Source organism: Harpia harpyja, chromosome 7, assembly GCF_026419915.1.
Source record: "Harpia harpyja isolate bHarHar1 chromosome 7, bHarHar1 primary haplotype, whole genome shotgun sequence".
Lineage (NCBI taxonomy): Eukaryota > Metazoa > Chordata > Aves > Accipitriformes > Accipitridae > Harpia > Harpia harpyja.
In genome coordinates, this window is record NC_068946.1 from 58,007,880 (window position 1) to 58,013,769 (window position 5,890).

The following is a 5,890-nucleotide window of genomic DNA, read 5'->3' on the forward strand; positions in this document are numbered from 1 at the left end:
TGCTGGTTTTTTTTTTCTGTTACAACTTTTAAAAAAAAGTCTTTTTAATTATTAAACTTTTTATATCAACCCATGAGTTTCTCACATTTACCCTCCTGATTCTCCCCCTATCCCACTGTAGGAGGGAGTAAGTGAGCAGCTGTATGGTACTTAGTTGCCAGCCAGGGTTAAACCACGATGCTACATCTACATTTATGAAGCTGCCTATTGCTATTTTTTAATTATTTCCTGTCTGTTGTGTACCCTGTTGCTTTGAAAATTTGCTTTCTATGTCTACTTTTATCCAGTTTACTGTCTTTATTTTTTATCTCTCTGTCCTGTGCCCCTGTGATACTTTTAAATTTCCTTTATATTTCTCAGTTTTAGTTCACTGTGGCTATTTTTAAAATTTTTTTCTGTCCTGTACCCAATCACTTCTTAAATTTTCCTTCTATGTCTACTTCTATCGAGCTGTGTATCACTGTTTTTTAATTCTTTCCTCACTATTGTGTACCCCGTTGCTTTTTACTTTTTCTTTCTATGTCTACTTTAACCTATTCGCTGTCTTTAAGTTATTCCTGTCTGTCATGTAGCCCATCACCTTTTAAATTTTCTTCCTATGTCTGTTTGTTTAGTTAGCTGTCCCTATTTTTTAATTCTTTTGTCTCTGTCAGGTACCCTGTTGTGCTGGTTTGGGCTGGGATAGAGTTGATTTTCCTTCCAGTAGCTAGTATGGGGCTACGTTTTGGAGTTGTGCTGAAAACAGTGTTGATAACACAGGGATGTTTTTGTTATTGCTGAGCAGTGCTTGCTCAGAGTCAAGGGCTGTTCTGCTTCCCACCCTGCCCCACCAGTGAGCAGGCTGGGGTTGAACAAGGAGCTGGGAGGGGACACAGCTGGGACAGCTGACCCCAGCTGACCCAAGGGCTGTTCCAGACCATACGATGTCATGCTCAGCATATAAAGCTGGGGGAAGGAGAAGGAAGGGGGGACATTCAGAGCGATGGCATTTGTCTTCCCACATAACCGTTACGCATGATGGAGCCCTGCTTTCCTGGAGATGGCTGAACACCCGCCTGCTGACGGGACGCTTCAAGGAATGAATTCCTTGTCTTGCTTTGCTTGTGCGCGTGGCTTCTGCTTTACCTATTAAACTGGCTTTATCTCAACCTGTGAGTTTTACTTTTTTTCTGGTTTTTCTCCCCCATCCCACTGCAGGGGGGCAGCGAGCAAGCGGCTGGGTGGTGCTTAGTTGCCAGCTGGGGTTAAACCATGACACCTGTCACTTTTTTCCAATTTGCTTTCTATGCCTACTTTAACCTATTCACTGTCTTTGTTTTTTAATTTTATCCTCTGTCCTGTACCATCTCACTTTTAACATTTTCTTTCTGTGTCTGTTTGTTTGCTGTCCCTATTTTTTAATTCTTTCCTGTATGTCCTGTAAGCAGTTGCTTTTTAAATTTTCTTTCTATGGCTAGTTTTATACAGTTCACTGTCTATATATTTTTATTTTTTTCATCTCTGTCTTGCACCTCATTGTTTTAAAAATTTTCTTTCCATATCTCTATTTATCTATTTTTCTCTCCCTATTTTTAAATATCTTTCCTGTCCTGTATGCCATAATTTTTTAAATTTTCCTTCTATGTCTACTTTTATCAAGCAGTGTATCACAGCTTTTTGATTCTTTCCTGGCTGTCGTGTACCCTGTCACTTCTTACATTTTCTTTCGCTGTGTCTCTCTATTATTCACCCTATCCTTATTTTTTATTTTTTTTCCTAGCCTTTCTTTAATGCTGTCACTGTTAATTTTCTTTCTGTGTCACCTTTTATCCAGTTCACTTTGTTTTTTAATTTTTCCGCTGTCTTGCACTCCATCACTTTTACATTTCCTTTCTATTTCTCTATTTAGTGTGCTGTCACTATTGTTTAATACTTTCTTGTCTGTCCTGTAGCCTGTTGCTTTTTAGATTTTGGTTCTACATCTTTATTTCTTTAGTTCGCTGTCCCTATTTTTCATTCTTTTCCATTTTTCCTTATTCCCATCACTTTTTAAAATTTTCTATCTCTGTTAACCAGTTCTGTCCCTATTTTTTAATTCTTTCCTGTCCTGTACCCCATCACTTTTTAAATTTTCCTTCTATGTCTACTTTTATGATGCTGCATATTACTGGTTTTTAATTCTTTCCTGTCTGTCCTATACCGCATCACTTTCAAAATTTACTTTCTATGTATCTGTCTCTTTTTCAGCCTATCAATATTTTAAAATTTTTTCCTTTGTCTTAGACTCCATTGCTTTTAAAATTTCCTGTCTCTGTTTTAGTTTGCTGTCCCTATTTTTTTCCCTTAATTCCTTAATGCTGTGCTTTTAAAATGGTCTTTCTATGTCTTCTTTTATCCAGTAACTGTTTCTATTTTTTAATTCTTTCCTGTCTGTCATGAACTGCATTGCTTTTAAAATTTTCTATGTCTACTTTTATGTAGTTCACTGTCCCTATTTTTCAATTTTTTCTCTCATAATTATTTTACTTTTCAAATCTTTTTTTCTAGGTGTACTTTTATCTTGTTTTCTGTCCCTATTTTTAATTTTTTCCTGTTTACTGTATCTTGCCACTTTTAAAATTTCCGTTCTATGTCTACTTTTATCAAGATGTCACTCCCTTTTCTTAAATTTTCCTGTCTGTCCTGTACCCCATCTCTTTTAAATTTTCTTTCCTCGTCTATTTTTAGCCAGTGTGCTGTCTTTATTTTTTAATCCATTCTAGTATGTCCCATACCCAGTTGCTTTTAAAATTTTCTTTCTATGCCTTCGTCTGTCACATCTCACTTTCTCAGGATGACAACTCAGGTTTGCTCATTCCCAGGTCAGGATTAAAGTGAAACGACACTAGGGATCCTTTAACTCACAAAACTCAACTTTATTCGACTCAACTTTATTCGCTCACCACAAAAATTGGCATGAAACTACATCAGTAAACTGTGTAACCTGTGCTAACCCTACATCACCAAACATATACTACAGGCCTTGCTTATTTTGGGATCAGTTCAGGGAAGACAAGAAGGAGAGCCCTCCGGTCGAGTCACGAGGTTCAGAGCAGACCCCTTTGCTTTCTAGACTCCTTCTCACAGAGGAGCCTAGGGGCAGCTGGATTCACTCCTAGTCCCAGACTTGGTCAACGGTTTATGTTTACAGGGATAAAATGTAGGGATTATAGAAAAGGAAAAAGAAAGAGAGAAACAAGACAGAGAGAGAGAGAAGAGAAAGATTTCACCAGTCCTGGGTGCAGCATTGGTTCAGTCAACTGAGGGGTCCAGTCCTGCTGGACTTGCACACCTGGGGCTTCAGTTTGTGTCCTTTTATCGTCCTTGCCCCTCCTTCAGGCAGGCACTCAAACTTGTTAGGTTAATTAGGTGTCATGAGTGAGCGGTGTGTGAGCCTTTGGGACCTGGGGGTCGTTTGGGGGGTAACTTCCCCTTCCCTGCAGATGTGATCTTTTGTCATGCATGGTGAGCTGTCCTGCTCAGCGTATCAGAACAGCATTATCAGAACAGGGAGCTGTGCACCCTCTGGCATGCCCTTCCCCTCCTGTTGGTGATGGGTGCTGATCTGCTTCTTTTCACCTGTGGTTCCTTGCTATGCAGGGTTCCTTGTTATGCAGAGTTTGTTGTTAAGCAGAACTTGCCCCACCATGATGTTTGAGACATTAACTCTTTCAGCCTCTCACACCGTCTATTTAGGGGTTTTTGCTATTTTAAAATTTTTTCCTCTCTTAATGCCTTCACTTTTGAATTTTGTTTCTTTGTTCACTTTTATGTATTTTTCTGTCTCTATTGTTTCCTTTTTTCCTATCTGTTCTCTATGTTATGACTTTTAAAATTTTCTGTCTACTTTTATCAAGATGTCTAACCCTATTTTTCTATTTCCTGTGTCCTGTTGCTTTTATTTTTTTATCTACTTTTATCCAGTTCACTGTCTTTATATTTTATTCTAGTCTGTGCTGTGTAATTTAAAAATGCTGTCACTTTTAAAATTTTGTTTTAGTTTGATGTTCCCTTTTTTTTTTTCCTTTATTTTCTTAATCTTGTTGCTTTTTAATTTTTTTTTTCTCTACATCTGCTTTTATCTACCTCCTGTCCCTACTTTTTAATTCTTTCTTGTCTGTTGGTGTCCTGATTTTGGCTGGGATAGAGTTAATTTTCTTTCTAGTAGCTGGTATAGTGTTATGGTTTGGATTTATTTTGAGAAGAATGTTGATAACTGTCCTGGGTTCAGCTGGGATAGAGTTAATTTTTACAGGAACCTGGGAGGTGGGGGGGCATAGCCGGGGCAGCTGACCTGAACTAGCCAAGGAGCTATTCCATACCATGTGACATCATGCTTGGTATATAAATGGGGAGCGGGCCGGGGGGAGCGCTCTGGACTTTCGGTGGGGGAAGCGGTGGAGCGTCGCGTTCCGGGTGGTGAGCAGTTGCACTGTGCGTCACACTTTTTGTATATTCTTTCATTAGTACCATTGTTTTTGTAACCTTTTTTTTTGTGTTGTCCCAGTAAACTGCCCTTATCTCAACCCTCGAGGTTCCAGTTTTTTTTTCTTTTCACTCCTCCGTCTCCTCCCTATCCCACCGGAGGGGGCGGGAGGAGTGAGCGAGCAGCTGCGTGGTCCTTTGTCGTGGTTTCAGCCCAGCCGGTAACAATAACACACTGGTGTTTTCAGTTGTTGCTAAGTAGTATTTAAAACAAGTCAAGTATTTTTCAGCTTCTCATGCCCAGCCAGCAAGAAGGCTGGAGGGGCACAAGAAGTTGGGAGGGGACACAGCCAGGACAGCTGACCTAAACTGGCCAAAGGGATATTCCGTACCTTATGATGTCATGCACAGTATATAAACTGGGGGGAGTTGGCTGGGGGTGGGGTGCAGGGGCCCCAGATCGCTGCTTGGGAACTAACTGGGCATCGGTAGGCGAGCGGTGAGCAATTGCATTGCACATCGCTTGTTTTGTATATTATCTCCAAGTATTATGTTTTGTATATTATTATCTCCAATTATTTTATTATTATCTTCATTTCTGTCCTATTAAACTGTCTTTATATCAACCCACAAGTTTTACTTTTTTTTTTTTTCCCCTCGATTCTCTCCCCTAACCCACTGGGTGGTGGTGGGAGCGAGCGAGCGGCTGCTTAGTTGCTGGCTGGGGTTAAACCACAACAGTTGGGTAGGTTGTCAATTTTAGAATTTTCTTTATGTCTCCATTTACTTAGTTTGTTGTCTCTATTTTTAATTTTTTTTCCTCCTTTAATGCCTTCCTTCTTGAATTTCTTTTCTATGTCTACTTTTATGTAGTTTTCTGTCCCTATTTTTAAATTTTTCTCCTGTGCCTTGTACCCTTTTATTTTTTTTAAATTTTCTTTCTATGTCTACTTTTATTTTTGGGGGGGCTCTTTTCTTGGTTCATCCTCAGGCTTTAGAGGGTCTCCTCGGCATGCTTTTATCTCTGGGGTGTAATTTGCACCCCCCTTGGTTTGTCAGAACGTTGCCTCTTCCTCAGAGCAGTCTTTTTGTCCTCTCTTCCATCTCGCTTGCCTCCAGTGGGTCAGTCTCCCTCATGATACCTGTACCGTGTTCAGATCTCCTCCCGAGTATCTTTGTGCCCTCGAGCCTTCTTCTGTGTCTCTGTCTACCTCGGCACCCCTCTATTTCTGTCACAATGCTTCCTGCGAGCATCCTTCTGTTCCATCGCTATCCTTGAGTTCTGTAGCAGGCTTTGTTTCTTTCGTATTCAGAGACAATTCTTCCTGAGGCTTTCATTGTGCCCCAGAGCACTCTTACCTTATTCACTGCCATCTTGGATGTCTCCATTCTGTCGCTCATCCCCTGAGGACATCTGTACATTGCTGGGACACCTTCTTGAGTTTTG

At 40.3% G+C, this 5,890-nt stretch overlaps 1 long non-coding RNA gene across 1 annotated transcript; it reads right to left on the minus strand.

Annotated features, from left to right (window-relative positions):
• Positions 1-296: 296 nt before the first annotated feature.
• LOC128144139 (uncharacterized) lies at positions 297-1,697 on the minus strand. Its single transcript, XR_008235983.1, has 2 exons — positions 1,300-1,697; positions 297-533 (listed from the first exon to the last, which is right to left on the minus strand). It is a non-coding gene; the product is annotated as an uncharacterized LOC128144139 (long non-coding RNA).
• Between the last annotated feature and the right edge of the window lie 4,193 nt (positions 1,698-5,890).